Source organism: Mixophyes fleayi, chromosome 4, assembly GCF_038048845.1.
Source record: "Mixophyes fleayi isolate aMixFle1 chromosome 4, aMixFle1.hap1, whole genome shotgun sequence".
In the NCBI taxonomy this organism is placed as follows: domain Eukaryota; kingdom Metazoa; phylum Chordata; class Amphibia; order Anura; family Limnodynastidae; genus Mixophyes; species Mixophyes fleayi.
The window spans coordinates 5511367-5529719 of record NC_134405.1 but is presented as its reverse complement, the minus strand read 5'-3'; the positions used below and the strand labels follow the sequence as shown (position 1 = coordinate 5529719).

General features: G+C 44.6%; 1 protein-coding gene across 1 annotated transcript in view; it reads right to left on the bottom strand.

Moving 5' to 3' along the window:
- Positions 1–18353, bottom strand: part of LOC142151019 (uncharacterized) — a 570528-nt gene that overhangs the window by 545802 nt on the left and 6373 nt on the right. Inside the window, exon 2 of the mRNA XM_075206277.1 lies at positions 16526–16723. The gene's annotated coding sequence lies outside the window, so the exon portion shown is untranslated. The remainder of the gene's footprint in view (positions 1–16525; positions 16724–18353) is intronic.

The following is an 18353-nucleotide window of genomic DNA, read 5'->3' as shown; positions in this document are numbered from 1 at the left end:
ATGAAAATGGTTTCTCACCTGTGTGAATTACTTGGTGCCTAATAAGTTTTGATTTGCTTGGAAACCATTTTTCACATTCTGAACATGGAAATGGTTTCTCACTTGTGTGAGTTCTCTGCTGTTTATGAAGAGATGACTTAACCATAAAGCATTTACCACCCTCAGGACATGGAAATATTATATCATCTGTATGAGCTGTTCTATGTGTAACAATATCTATGTTACCAGGAGGATATTCCTGGTGATTAGATGGATCAGATGATTTATCTGTTCTGTGAAGTATTGAATGTATATTTAGGGAAGTGGGGTTTCCTCCTGTAGAATCATGTGCGATGTTGTTATCTTCTATTTCAAAATCTGGAGATAAAATGAATTTTCCATCTGAGATATTCCTGTGCTTGCATTCATCTGCTGGAAATAAATGTATGTAAATAAACATTTTAGTTTACATTGAACAACATATTATAATGCCCAACATTTTCATATTATAAGTAAGTTGAAATATCCAGATGTTTATTTTCAATTTGCAAACTACAAACACTTCATTATAATTAGAAAACTGCATAACCAAGCACAGTGCATAAACCCAGCCACAGTGACACACAAATTACATCCAGCTTGGACAATTCCAGCCTGTCCTGGATATAGGTTTACACTACTCTTAGGTCTCACATCTTTGCACAGAACAAAGGAGAACATCAGGACAGAGTAGGAGTATGGCGTAGGGCACAGATGGGCAAAGCACGGTACAGTCAGATCAGCAGAATAAAGAGCACCTGTACGGAGCATCCAAACACGTAGATTAGAGGGGAGCTATTGTGCAATGACGGGTGTATGTCAGAAGGTGGAGTGTGAAGTGTACTTTGTGATTGGGTGTATGTGATCTTAGAGGGAGGAGAATAATCTCATATTCTGTACGAGATACTCCAGACAGTGTGAGGAGGAGACTGGTCAGATCTCTGGGCTTGTAGCGCACAATGATATGATGTGAGGAGGAGACTGGTCAGATCTCTGGGCTGGTAGCACACAATGATATGATGTGAGGAGGACACTGGTCAGATCTCTGGGCTGGTAGCACACAATGATATGATGTGAGGAGGAGACTGGTCAGATCTCTGGGCTGGTAGCACACAATGATATGATGTGAGGAGGAGACTGGTCAGATCTCTATGCTGGTAGCACACAATGATATGATGTGAGGAAGAGAATAGGAGTCTAATAGGGACAGATGGCTCCTGATTCCCCCTCTGGACAGATACTTTTTCCTCATTAGTTTGTACTGATAGAGTAGGGTGTAGAATAAATGATTGTTTTAGTGACTGAATATGCAAAATACGTGACTATTTTCTGTAATTAGTGTTTATTTCTCACCTGTGCTGATATCTGTAGGGATTCCCTCCTCCTTACACTGCTGATCACCCCTCACATACGTCTCTTCCACTCCCTCTGTAACTTCCACTTTAATATCAGTCAGGACACCATCCTAAATAGCCCACAAAATAATAAATATCATAATTAATAATATCAGATTTAATAAAATTATATGAAACATAACAATATCAGTGTATAAGATCCACACAATTTTTTACTGATCATATAATGAAAAGTCATTTTGGGATTTGGTATCTACCTGATACTCCTGTGGGATAATGGGATTTTCCTGTGTACAACGAGGATGGAGATATCTCTCTGAGGTATTTCTGTTACTGGATCCATCTGTAGGAAACATGCAGTGACTGAGTAGAATGTTCATATATGATTATAAGATGATGTGTGTATCTAGGGGGCCCCCTAAAACTGCTCTCTTCTTTACAATCAATGAAAGTCTGTTCTTACCCAGTGATGTGAGGATCCTGTGATTCTCCATCCTCACGTCCTCGTACAGATCCTTGGGTCCTTCTAAATTCTCCCACTCATCCCGACACATTATAGGAACCTGACATACACAATGACACAGTCATCATCCAGACACATCCCTTAATGTTACTGCATTATGTCCCATTCCCAGCAGTCACCTCTCCAGTCACCAGCTGAATGTTCTTCTTGGTCAGTTCCAGGATCTTCTGGTCATTGTTTCCCTCACGTATCAGTGAGTGAGAATCAGGCACCGTGATGGGGCTCTGGGTTCTGCTCAATCCTCCTGACACACAGGGATGACTCCTGGGTGTCACACACTCATCGGATCTCTTTATCATCATTGTGTAATCCTGTGCATTGAGAGAGACATGAAACTCCACATATTTGGAATTTTATTTAGAGGTTAATTGTGCAAAAAGAGGATTTTTACACTTATGATAAATTTGTTTCTCCAATTCCATTTGGGGGACCCCTCTACCATAGGTTGTATGAGGGGAGCATGGAGTTTGGCGTTTACCTAGTTAATTGTTTAATGTAACTTGCTGACAGTACTCCTCTTCTCTGCAACCCCCTGTAGCCTCAGTGTAATACAAAAGCCCCAAGGAATGGGAGACCACCCCCGAAGACCAATTAGCAGAAGAGCAGAAGGAGTGTCCCCCAGAACGAATCCGGAAAACGGATTTAACGCAAGTATAAAAATACTCTTTTCTCTTTCATCCAACCTGGGAGACACTGCTATCATGGGGACTTACCAAAGCGGCCCCCTTGAAGGGAGGGTACGCTCTGATAAACCCAGCACACAGCTGCGGCCAAAAACCAGCGGCCAATGGCACACTAGTAACTAGATTACTTATGTGAAATTGCAGCCAGAGGACTGTGTGACTCCTCGGACGAGCTGATTGCGGAAGCACCACTATGTGCAGCCCAGGTTACCCCCACAGAGTGGGTGGAAAGAGTACCAAGACAATTTGACATAGGGCGATTTAACCTATAAGGTCTGATGGACAGAGTACAGAAGCCACTTGCCATGGTCTGCTTAGCAGCCAGCCTCTCCCATTCTCAGCATGAACCAATCAAGTAGAAGCCAGTCCTCCTAAGTCGGATGGCAACACCACATAAGGAAGAAGTCATGACTGATATGTTAAGAAAAACGCTGACATATGGTCCAAAAAGGCAGCCACCTCCCGAAGGACTGGAATAGAATCTCCAGATTCAATTTCAACCATGTAAAGCCACGTAGACTGAATTGAGGGATTGTGGGCTAACATGTCATTGTGACAAAATGGACCACCTTTGCCACCCTGTCTGTTGTTGCTGGGAATCGGCTGGGCTTGCTTTGCCACCATCCCCTTTCGTTATTACGAAAACGCCCTCTTGCCGCAGTAGGAGAAGCCTGCTGTCACCACTGGACTCCTTTATGGCATCTAGAACCACGTTCCTTCTGGGTAACTGTAGCTGCTAGTGTATTCCCGTGCTGGCACATCTGGGCTGGTACTCCGGACCTCTTACTATGGATCAGGGTGCTGTGGATGGATCCCCCCTGGCCTATCACACCGACAAGAGCTGCTGGGTAGCGGCAGAGCGGTGGTACTGGAGAGCTGGGTCCAAACCTCAGAATCAGCCGGAGAACGAAATAGATTTAGGGTCTAATCTGCAGGTCACAGGATTACAGCAATATCCAAGAAGTTGTCAAGCAGGTCTTTGAAGCAGAGTGATGTTTATTGCTCAAGTGTCCTGACAAGGACAGTTCCACTGATTAGAGGTATCAGTGGTCAGGTCAGATGGAACATCAGAATGATACATTACATGCTTAAACAGTTCACCTTTTATACCGTTCTGACATAACTCCTAGCAGAGGTAAGCCAGCCCCTTGGACCTATCTGGCTCCAACGCGTATAGAATATTCCCTCAGATCTCGGGATGTAATCTAATTTTGCATCTAACAATTGAACTTCCATATCAACTTGATTTCCATCAGATCTCAAGATGTAATCTAGTTTTACATCTAACACAATTTAACTTCCACATCCCCCTGATTTCTTCAGATGTTCTGTCTCCATTGCTTAGAGTTCCTGTCTGTCTAACAGGACCTGCATTCAGGTAACGGCCCCCTGTTGTGCATTCAAGTGTTGGTCACTCACATTGAATAGACTTAATTAGCCTTAATGAGGACATCCTCTAGACTACACAACAGACTTACAAGTGCTTATCAGAAATCAAACATATACCTTAGACATGAATGCATTTCCTCGCACTAAGATATACAAAAGGCTTTCAAAACAAAGACTTATTGTATCAAGTATACATCAGAAATAAGGTATTTGCTTTTGAAAGGTTAAAACAGAAAAAACTAATTTTCTACCCCGGTCTCAGAAATAACGAATTCCTATCTCACAATATCAAAAAGAAGTGCACGTGCAATTATATAAATAAGCGCCCTGCGCTATTTCCTTTAAATAAATTTATACCAAAAGTTATTTATCAGTGATCCAGTCACAGATGCCCTGGAACATGAACTTAAGCACAGTGTGCCCAGGACTTGCCTTTCAAACCATGTTTTAAAGACGCTATGTGGCTTGCCATGAATCGTCTCACTTTGAAGCGGGAGAAGATGACCATCCAGGACTTTCGCAGGCTGATCTACAGCCTGCTATAGAGACTATAACACCATGGACAGTCCCGAGGAAGATGATTGATTGTTGTCTCCCTTTTCTGCATCCCCAACTACGTGTATTCTTTTTTCATTAAAACCTTGGGCTTGTGCCTCCCCTCCTCCCTTACCCCCTCCAACCCATTTCCCCATCACTGTTTGAAGTGTTATTGAATGTCATGCCTTATTTATGCACCCTTCCCATATTTGTGTCTGTCCCCCTCATCAACCATCCCCCCCATATCCATTGTTTTTTTTAAATGTTATATTGTTTAAGTTTGTATGGTTAGTGTTGTACTTGATGTATAGTGTAGGATGTTATAAATTGTACTTTATGCCTTGTATTGTACTAATATGTATGAATGATTGTTTTATGGTGTACTGCATACACTTGAATGCAATGTATTACGTGTTTTTTGTACCTCTATACAAATAAAGTTACTTTTTCAATCAAAATTCCCAGAATCCCTCACCTCTCCAGTCATGTCCGTTTTATTTATAGCAGTAAGAATGATGTCACTGTGACATTCCCAGAATCCCTCACCTCTCCAGTCATGTCCCTGTTTTATTTATAGCAGTAAGAATGATGTCACTGTGATATTCCCAGAATCCCTCACCTCTCCAGTCATATCCGTTTTATTTATAGCAGTAAGAATGATGTCACTGTGACATTCCCAGAATCCCTCACCTCTCCAGTCATATCCGTTTTATCTATAGCAGTAAGAATGATGTCACTGTGACATTCCCAGAATCCCTCACCTCTCCAGTCATGTCCCTGTTTTATTTATAGCAGTAAGAATGATGTCACTGTGACATTCCCAGAATCCCTCACCTCTCCAGTCATGTCCCTGTTTTATTTATAGCAGTAAGAATGATGTCACTGTGACATTCCCAGAATCCCTCACCTCTCCAGTCATGTCCCTGTTTTATTTATAGCAGTAAGAATGATGTCACTGTGACATTCCCAGAATCCCTCACCTCTCCAGTCATGTCCCTGTTTTATTTATAGCAGTAAGAATGATGTCACTGTGACATTCCCAGAATCCCTCACCTTTCCAGTCATGTCCCTGTTTTATTTATAGCAGTAAGAATGATGTCACTGTGACATTCCCAGAATCCCTCACCTTTCCAGTCATGTCCCTGTTTTTTTTATAGCAGTAAGAATGATGTCACTGTGACATTCCCAGAATCCCTCACCTCTCCAGTCATGTCCCTGTTTTATTTATAGCAGTAAGAATGATGTCACTGTGACATTCCCAGAATCCCTCACCTCTCCAGTCATGTCCCTGTTTTATTTATAGCAGTAAGAATGATGTCACTGTGACATTCCCAAAATCCCTCACCTCTCCAGTCAGCAGGTAGATGATCTCCAGGGTGAGATTTAATATCCTCTCACTCCTGTCCTTGTCCATCCTCAGGAAATCAGTGATTTACACAGAACGGGTTTCACCTTCAGATGAGTTCTAGCAAAATATTCTCTGGTTCCTCACAGCTCAGTGGTCTAGGAATAAATATAATAATCATTATTAACATCACAGAGCAGACATGTAAGATGGTTTGGGTACGAATTGCCGACAATGAAAATCCTGACACAAACAAAATACCTAACGTTATAAACAATAACAGGGAAGAAATCCCAACAGGCTAAATACCAAAAGTGTGATTGCCGAGAGTGAAAATACCGACAGTCCTACTGCCGGCATTAAAACGGCAATGCAAGCCGTAAGTAAACAGTGTTAAAATAAATGAATAAATTGAAAAACACAGTGTCCCCCCTCCCCAGTCATATTAACCTTAATGCTGCCAGCCTAAGGCTGACCGCAGGAAAATCGTGTGGGGTCTGTAAAAAATAAAATAAAAAATATGTGAGGGCCGCCTCCGTTTAGGAATACTCATCCCTGTGCTGACAGCGCTAGTGCTCTCCCCACAGTCCTGGGGCGGTGGGTGTGGAGTAATAAAGTGTGTGTAAAATGGGTAAAACACTGTGTAACATATCAAAATACAAAACACTGAGTGACTCATAGGGAGTTTGACGTATGTGTGTTTTCTTAAAATACGTATTTCTGTATTTGTTTTGTTCACAAAAAATGTGTAAGACTAAGTCCCTATGTAGAGTGAGACACATCTTACACTTACACTCCTGGATGCTTAGAGAGGCTGAACGGGGGATGGGGGGGGGGGGGGGGCAGTAAGTGTAGGACAAGTAGAGTAATGTAGTGTCACATAATGTGTGTAACATGTAGAGGTGGAAACACCAGCAGATCAGCCAGTGTGGAGACACATCTGTGGGTGCTGGACCCTTCTGCATGATATGTTCTGATGATGGACCTCGCTATAATTTAGGAATTCCAGTGGGCGGGGCATCTGAGACGGCTGCTTTTTAGAACAGCTCCGTGTTTGTACTGATAATCTGCACCATCCAACATGGTTAAGGTCCTCTCTTTAAATGTACGGGGTCTTACTTCCCCGAACAAGAGCCGGATGGCCCTTAAGTTTTTCTTTAATCATAGAGCAGATGTGGTAGCGCTCCAGGAGACCCATTTCGCGTCTGGGCCCCCCCATCCTGCGAGACGGTCATTACCCCACTTGCTATTCAGCCAACCATTCCCTTAAGTGTAATGGTGTAGCCATTCTAATCAGCTCCAAAATCACATTTGTTCTTTCACATAAATTCGAAGATAAACAAGGCAGATTCTTAATTTTAACTGGCCCATTGGAAGATAAGTGGGTTACAATTGTTTCCCTAGATGCTCCTAACTCTAGGCAGATCCCTTTCCTTAAGGCAGTTCTCCGGGAGATTTTGAAGGTTAGAAAAGGCAGCCTGATATTGCTGTGAGATTTTAATCTCGTTTTAGATCCCCAAGTAGATAAGACCTACCCTACTGGTACGCCACCTCCCTCAGACACCACTGGTCCATCTTTGATTTTCGGCAAGCTGATTGCCAAATATGACCTCTATGATGCACAGCGAGCTCCTGCCTCAGCTACAAAAGACTACACGTTTTACTCACAACACTTACTCTCGCATAGACATGATACTCACTGACAAATGGTCCTTACAACACTCTAAATCTGTCTCCATCCTCCCAATTACCTAGTCAGATCATGCCCCTTTACTCTGGGTGTGGTCCCCTTCTGCCCAAACCAATCCACCTAGGCCGTGTCGTCTCTCCAATTATCTCCTTACTACCTTAGAGAGTAAATTAGTCCTTCAAGAAGCCCTTACTCTATACATGAACATTAACAAACCCGAGGACACCTCTATATTCACTTATTAGTGCATTCTTAAGGCAGTCCTGCAAGGGACAGCGATACAAGTAGGTTCTAGACTGAAAAGGGCGAACGCCTTCTTACAGCAGGAACTTGAATCTAAGCTTTCAACACTGGAGGCTTGCAACAAACCCTCTCCCTCTCCGGCACTGAAACTGGAGTTGACCCAAGTTAAGCAGCAACTTCAAAAACTGTTCTAGGCCCGTACCCAAGTTGCACTTTCTCGTATCCGGCATAAATTCTATACCACAGGCAATAAGGCAGACGGATGTTGGCTAAGAACTTTAGGGGCCAATAGGCCAGAAACAGGATTCAACATCTTTCCAACCCCGAAGGCTCAAAAATTTCGAACCCTAAAGACACAAACAATCTTTCTGGCAAGTATTATGAGAGCTTACATATCCTAAAAAATGACCCAACTGCGCCGCAACCTACACCTAACCACATCCAGGACTTCCTACAGCATCTTAACCTCCCCTCTCTAGATGCAGATACCTTACAATCACTGAATACCCCCTGGATCCCTCAGGAAGTCTCTGTAGTGATATAAAATCTCCCAAAATATAAGGCCACGAGTCCGTATGGATACATTTTACCTTCAGCAAAGATATTGTAGCTAGATCGGTTGAATTTTATAATGTGGGCACTGATCGTGGTCGGTTCCCAAAGGAGATGCCAGAAGCTCAAGTGGTGGCGATCCCGAAGATACAGATGACTGTCGTAACTACAGCACGATTGCTCTTCTCAATACTGACTTGAAGATCTATGCTAAATTAATTGCCAACAGGCTTAACCCTCTCATACCTGGCATAGTCCGCCCTTTGTAATGGGGTGTCAAGCCTCTGATAGAAGAGTTTTGAATATTGTGGAGTATGTCTCTAGATCTCGTGATGAGCTGTTGCTTTACCTGGACGCAGAGAAGACATTCGATAGACTCCATTGGGGATATATGCGGCAGGTCTTGCTGAAATTCGGCTGTACTGGCAGTATTTTGAATGTGATCCTGGCATTGTATGATGGCCCATCTGCCACAGTGTTTAGTAATGGATTCCTCTCTGACAAATTCGCCATCTCTAATGGCACTATACAGGATTGTCCCTTGTTCCCTCTCATATATACATTGGCCATTGAACCTTTGCCAGAACATATACACCGCTCCAGTGCTTTTAAGGGTTTCAACCTCCGGGGGACTGACCATAGTCTTTGTCTGTTTGCAGATGATGTGTTGCTCCTTGTGTCCGGTCCAGAGACCTCATTATTGGACTTACACGAAATACTAACAAATTATAGTCGGGCATCATATTATAAGCTAAACACTACAAAAACTGAAGCTCTCCCCCATAATATCCCACTAGCCTCCTTGAAACGCCTGAAGGTTCATTTTAAATATGCTCGGAAACAGCACTCATTTTCCTACTTGGGGATACACATCCCGGACAATATTTCTGACATCTTTCACATTAATTATCCGCCAGTGATTGCCCAAGTTACCAGATTGTCAACTACTTGGATGGGCTATGAGGTCTCCTGGCTGGGTACAGTGGCTGTGTTCAAAATGATGCTGCTCCCTAAACTCATGTATGTCTTTAGAACAATCCCATACATGCTCCCACAGAAGTATATGGACGCACTCCACTCCCATATGCTTAAATATATCTGAAGGAGTAAACCCTCCTGTCTATCCTTTACCCGAATGGTTCTGCCCAGAAGACAAGGTGGGCTTGCCTTATCTAACCTGGTAAAATATCAAGAGCAATATATTGTACCTCAGGTCTGAGATTTTGCCCTTCCAATTCATCAAAAGCCTTGGGTTGACCTGGAGTGCGGCCTTCACCCTTCATTTCCCATAGCTGATCTGATCTATCACCCTGTTTCTCCGAGACCTCATCCCCCAGTCCCCCCCCCCCACATTCGGGATGCACTTAAGATTTGGGATAGGACGTTAGGATCCTCTTCAGATTTTGTACCCCACAAACAGTAATGTCTCTCTCTCTAGTGTTTCTGCACATCCCCAAACTTGACCTCTCTAACTGGATTTCTGAGAGCTTTTGCTCTCTGGCACACTTATTTGGAGTTGAGGGTCTCTGTTCCTTTGCACAGCTGCAGGGCAGCTTATGGCCTTCCCTCTACAGATTTCTACAAGTCCCTGCGACTGCGGCATTGGATCACTGACCTCCTCCGACAGACCTGCCCGCTGAATCCTCCTCCAACCCTCCTCTATTCTAAACTAACTAGAGGCAACAACAAAGGAGGCATTACATTCTGGTACACCTACCTAACCACTCGCCCTGTTACGACTAAACGTACCTCTCAAAGTTGAAATCTGATCTGGATATAGCGCTCTCCCCAGCTCAATGGGATTGTATTTATAATAATTTATAAAATGTCTAAATGCACTAACCATCTAGAAATGTTTATGAAGCTTCTATATAGGACCTACCTTACCCTGTCCTGTCTAGACAAGATTTGGCCCTCTCACTCTCAGCTTTGCTGGCGCAGATGCGGGGCGGTCGGCGATATCCTCCATGTGTTCTGGACCTGTCCGGTACTCCAGCCGATTTGGGTATAAGTTTTACAACTAGCAGAAAATGTTACGAAAGTGGAACTTATCCCACTCATTGCCCTCCTCCAACTATTTCCCGAAAAATTACAGAGATACCATAGATATGTGTGGGGCCATATCCTCATTGCTGCCAGAGGGCCATTGTACAACAGTGGAAGCAATCCTCCCCTCCCTCCATTTACAAAACTGTGAGTAAAACCCACTTCAGTTATGAGATGGAGATATACGAGGTCCCGTATACTATAGCACCATGCTCACCCATAGTCAAGTGGATGTCTTGGCAGGTGTTCACAAATGAAGGCGAGGGTTCTAAGATGTTATGCCCAACAGACTTGTTGATCACTACTACTTTTAACTCTCTTGATCGGCCTCTCCAACCTCCGCCATGAGATACACAATAGCTTGGTCCTAGCCTACTTACTGCCTGAAATATGTCTTCTATACTAACTTTCATGCACTAATGCAACTTCATATTTTGTTTGATTGTATCTTGTGTTTTGTCTGCTCCCCTCTATGTACCCCTCCCCATTCCCTTCCTTTTTTCTGTATCCCTTTCCCTTACCATTTAAATACCCTAATAAAAAAATAATTATGTTAAAGAAAACTCCTTCCTCTCACACCAGGCAATATAAAGTTTCCACACTCTGTGGTAATTCCTGACGGAACTTAGCTTCCTTGCCTTTAGCATGGTCTGGATTAACTTATCTGAGAACCCCTTTTTTCTCAGAATCAGGGTTTCATCAGCCGTCAAAACAAGCCACTTTAAATCCTGGTGAAGAAAGGGACCCTGGCTTAACAAATCTGGTCTGAGAGTAAGACACCATGACTGACCTGGTGACATGGTGAGGACATCGGTGTACCAAGACCTTCGAGGCCAGTCTGGAGCCACAAGAATAACCCGGACCCCCTCTCTCACCTTTTTTAGAAACCTTGGAAGCATTGACACTGGGGGAAAGATATAAACTTGGTGAAACTGGCAAGGAACAGACATGGCCTCTACTAAGACTGCCTTTGGGTCTCTTGCCCTTGAACAAAACAGGTCCACCTTGTGGTTGAACCGTGAGGCAATCATGTCAATGTCTGGCAAACCCCATCTACTCACAATCTGGTGAAAGACCTCTGGGTGAAAAGAACAATCTCCCAGGTGAACAGTCTGCCTGCTGAGAAAGTCTGTCTGGCAGTTGGCTACTCCCGGAATGAAGACTGCCATGATGGTCTGAACATTCCTTTCTGCCCACAGAAATATCCTGCTGGTCTCTCGCATGGCGGGATAACGCCTTGTCTCTTCTTGATAGTTGAGGTCTGTTACCGCTGTGGCATTGTCTGATTGAATTTTTGCAGCAAATATTAAGCGCCGATTAGCACTCGAAATACTGCTCGCAATTCTAGTACATTTATAGGAAGTCTTGACTCCTCCGGAGTCCAAAGACCCTGAAAATGATGCTGACCGATCCCCTATGGCAAACTTGTGACCATTGCCGAGGTTCTCCCTCCTCAGCCACCAAACGAGCGAGTGACGCACCTTTGTATGACCTGACTAGACAGACAAAGGTGGGACTTGTTCCACCTGGAGAACAGCTCCAATTGAAACAGTCTGGAACGAAATTGGGCAAATGGGATCGCTTTGAACGTCTAAACCATTTTTCAGAGTACTCTCATGCAGAAAAGAATGAACATCTGTCTGTGAGCAAACAGAGACCTTACAATGCTTTGTTAGGACAAAATCTTGTCCGCCGGTAAGAAAACCTTCGTTTTAGGGTATGAAAACCTAGGCCCAAAAACACCATCCGCTGCAATGGAACTAGTTTATTTTTTTAGATTTAGAATCCACTTGTGGGAGTTCGAGTTGTCTCTTGCACGTGAGCCTGAATAACAGCTGCCAAATCTGCCTTTTTTAAAAGATCATCCAAATAAGGAATAATCCTGATTCCCCTGGACCGTAGCATAGCAGCCAGGATGGCCATGATTCTCTTGGGGCTGTAGCCAGCCCGAAGGCAAGTGCCCGAAATTGGAAGTGGTGATAGTGAATTGCAAACCTTAGAAGGCAATGATGTCCATCCCAAATAGGCACGTGTAGATATGCATCCTTAATATCTAGGGACACCATATACTTGCCTTTTTCCATGCCATTCACCACCGATTTTAGGGACTCCATCTTGAATCTGTCCACCCTGAGCTGGGTGTTTAGGGTCTTCAGATTCAAGATGGGCCTGAATGAACTGTATGGTTTCTGAACCAAAAAAATGTTTGAATAAAAACCTAAACTCCTTTGATGATCCAGAACTGGAACAACCATGCCAGCCTGAAAGGCCTCCTGCATAGCAAGACGTTTTGGCTTGTCTGCGGGAAGCCCCGTGGTGAAAAATCTTCTCGATTAGGATCAGAGTAGGTCTATAATGTATCTTTGTGCCACAATCCCTCTTACCCAGGCAAGGAGGAGGGACTCAGGCTCACCAAGGAGGAGGGACTCAGGCTCAGCAAGGAGGAGGGTCTCAGGCTCACCAAGGAGGAGGGTCTCAGGCTCACCAAGGAGGAGGGTCTCAGGCTCACCAAGGAGGAGGGTCTCAGGCTCACCAAGGAGGAGGGTCTCAGGCTCACCAAGGAGGAGGATCTCAGGCTCACCAAGGAGGAGAGACTAAGGCTCACGTTATGAAGGAAAAAAATCCCTCCCCACAGACCCAGCAAAAAAAAAAAATATGGCAGCTGTCCCAAAGGACAGCCCCTTCCACCAAATAAATGCCTAGCAAGAGGATTACTGTCATAGTAACACAGTTTTTTCCTATTAATATAGCCAGCAGTTGTCTTCACTAGCTAAAAAAAAAACCCAAAACAGAGCTGCCATAGCAGCTGCACAAAGTCCCCCGCTCTAAGGCACTTTGAAAAAACAGATCAGTGCTCCGGCAGGCATGGGGTATAGAGGAGGAAGGGGAGGAGCTACACCCAGGGCCGGCGCTTCCACTAGGCAGAGTTAGGCAGCTGCCTAGGGCGCCGTGCTCTGGGGGGCGCCACTGAAGCCATGTAATAGTTAATAATGTCTGTATCACTAGCGGCAGCCGCGGGCATGATTAACTGACCTACAATGCCATTAGCCGCCGCGCATCTTATTATTTGACCAGGATCTGCAATGGAGTCATTCAATGACTTATTGCACAGCTGTGCAGCAAGGCGCCCTCCCCTTCACAGCTATTCTCCGCCCATGGAGGAGGTACTGAAGGAGCCATGGCGCCCAAATCCTCACTTACCCCCGGATGGCTACTCGCAGGTCACAGCCAGGGTGACATGCAGCTACTCCGGGTGTTATCGCTGCGTGGGTGCCGTTTCAATGTCGGATGCTGCAGGAGTAGATTCCGGCGGGAGGCTTGATTGTCTGTGCAGCCAATGCACACCATTGATCCCCGGGCTTGGTACATTCAGATGCAGCAGAAAGCTGAGAGTCCGGCAGGGGAGGTGCTGTGGCAGCACTGCTTAGAATCACTGTGAGAAGGAGCAGCGTTGTTCAGTCCCCTGGACTAAGAAACTGGAGAAACTTTGGTGAGCAAGGTAAAGAGAGATGTCTATGTGATCCACTGATAGCAATGCAGAATGACAACACCATGACACCCTCAGGTTCCTGTGTCCCCCTGCCCATGTGTGCCTGTGTTCCCCTGCCCATGTGTGCCAGTGTCTCCCTGCCCGTGCCCTCCCCCACTTTGAATGTGTACAACACTGACTAGACAATAGGGACCCACCCCTCCCGTCTGAGTGTTCTCTGGGCTCCCTAAAGACCTAAGTCTGCTCTGATGGTGCCTATGTTACGTAGCCCTTGAAGAACAGCAGCAGCAGTTGAGCCACCAGCTTTGATACACCCTGACAGACAGTATACATTCGTTTTTAGGTTAGATAGTGACTTAAATAAAATAAACAATAACCAATAAATGCCCACTTATACTCATCAGAAATGTGGAAATGATCTAGAAGGACGTTATACTCACAATAAGCGCACACTTAAAAAATAACCTTTATTCTATTTCCATAAAACATAAATACGCTAAATAGCAAAATATTAAAAATGATATGATATTATTGATTAAATAAGGTTTGGGGTATATTGCTTTTCTACCTCATGTTCAGTATTCTTGTGTTATATGCCAATAATTGTGTGGAATTCAGTCACTTATCATTTACCTCATTTTACAATATAGTGAATATTTGTTCATTTAGGCCCTATGGAAATGTGAAATGTGAATGTTCCTCTACTAGTAAATCAATTGCATTTTAAATTCCCTTTAATCTGACTTAAAGCATTCAGTTCTCTTCTTGATGAGTTTGAGTATGGGTCGAGGGTGTTGGTGGGGGGAAGGGGGGAGGGCAGGGGCGCCAGGCTGGGGCTTTGCCTAGGGTGCCCAGAAACCTTGCACCGGCCTTGGCTACACCTAGAAGGTACTACTCTGAATACTCCAATGTCCGGGGTCACCCAATAGGAGGACAGAGAAATTGTTGTTTATTCGTTGTTATAAACTGACCGTTCTGTGAGGCACAATGGTATAACGTTGTCACCCCAAAGGGACACACTACCTGTTGGTGTCATCCACTTAGCACTGACCGCAGATTATACTGACAACAAAGCCACAAATAGGGCTCTATTTTCCAATATAACCACTATACAAACCAAGTGTGCAAGAAACCAGGATAACGGACACAGGGGCGGATCTAGAAAAAATGTCTACACTGGGTGATTTAGGGGGGGGGATTTAGGCCCCGCCCCCTTTCTGACTTCTAAGCCTGCCGGCGGCTGCACACTATGTGCAGGTCCGTTCAGCAGAGACAATGTGCTGCCCGGCTGCAAGCCCCTGCTAGGAGGGGGCGACTGCCCCGATCGCCCCCCCCCCCCCCTTGATCCGCCACTGAAGTGACACGCACTAACCCTAGATACCAGGTACAGGAGGAGTAATCGTAGCACTGAGTACCATCCTGTCACAGACACTTCAAAGCCTTCACCACCCTACTAACACAACATCGAATACCAGATGTACACACCCAGATCCCCCACCGAGGCCCACACCCTTCTCCCTATTTCAGCTCAGTGTGAGCAGTGTAATAACACAAACCATTATACTCAGTAAGACATAACATTGCAGAGCCCCCATCACTTCACCTGTTGGGGTTACATCAACCCACAAATCCAAACAAAAAAAGATGATGAAACCATACACACAATTACTGTATAGACCAGTGATGGGCATCAGGTGGCCCTCCGAGCCTCACCTGTGGCCCCAAGCTCCTTCCTACTGTATTGTCAGATGTGTTTGTTATAACGTGTAACACTTGTGTAAAATGCCGGCTCATATGTTATTACAGAGAGGTGTCTCTTTCTGTCATTAAATGTATTGTTTTACCTGATCACTGAGATTGAGGGTAAAGTGTGGCCCTTTTCAAGGTTAGAGGGCGAACCATGTGGCCCCTGAAGTGTATCAGGACGCCCATCACTGGTATAGACCCTATACCTTTATCTAAACTATAGTAAATGACACATATATATAGCATGTAACGATACTGGAGAAATCAGTGAATATATTTTATTTATATACTTCTATAGGTGCCTTAATTACCTGAAAAGACCATGGGATGAGTCACAAAAAAATATACTTTTATTACTGTTTCCCTAAGTTGCCTAAATAAACATAAAAGGATATTTACTTTAAAATGCTACCAACAGGAGGCCCTACAGCAGGGATCATGAGCCCACTTGTTGTGGGGGAAGGTTTCCCTGTAATTCATCTTTCTAATATGACCCCTCTGCGCTGTGAGGATGTATCAGTGGAGCTGTGATTGGTCGCTGCCCTGCAAAGAAGATAGTGGTACTGGTCCTATGTGGAAAGCAACCTGGTGGGATCTATAGGAGGTGTAACCTGGTGGGATCTATAGGAGGTGTAACCTGGTGGGATCTATAGGAGGTGTAACCTGGTGGGATCTATAGGATGTGTGACCTGGCCGGAACTATAGGTGGTGTAACCTGGCGGGATCTATAGGTGGTGTGGTGTAACCTGGTGTGATCTATAGGTGGTGTAACCTGGCCGGAACTATAGGTGGTGTGGTGTAACCTGGTGGGATCTATAGGTGGTGTAACCTGGCCGGAACTATAGGTGGTGTGGTGTAACCTGGTGGGATCTATAGGTGGTGAGGTGTTCTATATGTTTGTCACTTACTTAATCCTTAAGAGTGATGAAGTTGTCGGAAGGTGTTCCTCTCGTTTGTTTCTTTGTCTTCCTGTTCTTAGTTCAGACCAGTGGTCTTGGAGAGGATAATATTTGGTGTTCCTTCGGATTGAAGTGTTTGCTTGGTGATTTTCCTCTTGCTGGGTATTGGTGCACTTGTTCCGTGGATAAGTCCTGAAGTAGTTTGTCCTGTTGAAGAAGCAGATGGGAGATGAGTCACAGAATGTGGGTTGTATTTTGGATCCACTAAAAAAAGATGAAAGTGGTGAAATTTCTTTCTCTATGTTACAAGAGCAGTTGAGCAGATGTGATGGATAATGGGAGATATCTAACCAGCAGGAGAAACAATAAAATGGTGATGGTACCAGTAATAGGACACAATGTATAATGGTTAGGTATGTGTGACTAGGTAGTGTGGGGGCAGCTATAGTACAGGTCACATGGGGTGAGCCTGTGTCTGTGGGCTGAGCTGTGTAACCTGCGCAGGGAATCTGCTGCCGAGCGGCTGCGCTCAGCAGAGCTCCTGAAGTAATGGGGAGGGCAGGAGCTGGGTGACACAATGCTGCTGGTTGTGGGGGCTTCAATATCCAACATTTTCCTGGTTGTGGACTTTATCAGGGCTATGGTGTAAGTGACTGTGTAGTAGGAATGGCGGTGTGTAAATAGCTTGTGGGAGGGGGAGGTAGGTGCGTGTGGGAGGGGGGGGGTGGGTGCGTGTGAGAGAGGTAGGTGTGTGTGGGAGCAGGAGGAGGGTGCGTGTTAGAGGTGTAGAGGGCAGGGATCAGGACATTCTGTGCTGAAGAGTAATGGAGCCGACAGGAGTTATGGGAGAAGATCCTGATGATGTAGATGTCTGTGTATGGTGAGGGGCAGTATCTAAGGGACTCCATCGGTGGCTATGGTAAGGACAGGTGGGTCGCTGCAGATGTGAGCAGAGGACTTGGACCTGCTCAGGTCTGATAGTATGTAGGAAAGACTGTCAGTCATAACCTTCACACAGTGTAATACAGTGTATTAGGGTATATGAGGTGTGACAGCCCTGTAGGAGATCCTACATGAGGAGTAGGAGCGGCTCCTTACATTACTAGGATTAGGGCGACGGTTCTGGACCTACTGGCTCATGACTTACAGATCAAACTATACAAGTGCTCATCATCATTTATTTATAAGGGGCAACAGATTACAAAGCACTGGCAGTCATCTTACAGATGACTACAATAAGTATTATGATAAATACAGATAATAACAGTGACATGAATACAATTAAACATAATAACATTTCTATGGAAGGGCTTGAGCTAGCAGTAAATGAGACATGAGGATGAGAGGTCCCTGCCTATGAGAGATGGAGGGCGACTGAGACCTTAACATTGTGGGCTACATGGGTTATATATATATATATATATATATATATATATATATATATATATATATATATATAAAATAAAGAGTATAATGCTAACAAATGGTGTCTGTTTCCTTGACTGTAGGAAGGATTCCTGGTGTTACTATGTTGCAGACGGGGGTCCCCTGTGTACTGAGTGTAAGAGGCAGACTGGGAATGTGAACATAACATGTGCAGTAGTCCCTATACTGTACCTATGATGGATTGGGGTCTATACTGTGACAATTACACATGGATGGAACAAAGTATAGTGGGATGGTGCGAGGGGGACTATGGAATGGGCAGACATGGATCACACTCTCCTTCAGTAAGGAACTGTGTTTTTATATGGATGTGGATCTCATGATAGGTGGTGGGTGAGTGTAGTATAGGTCTGAGGAATAACCACTGGGGGCTTTGCAGCAAAACACAGAC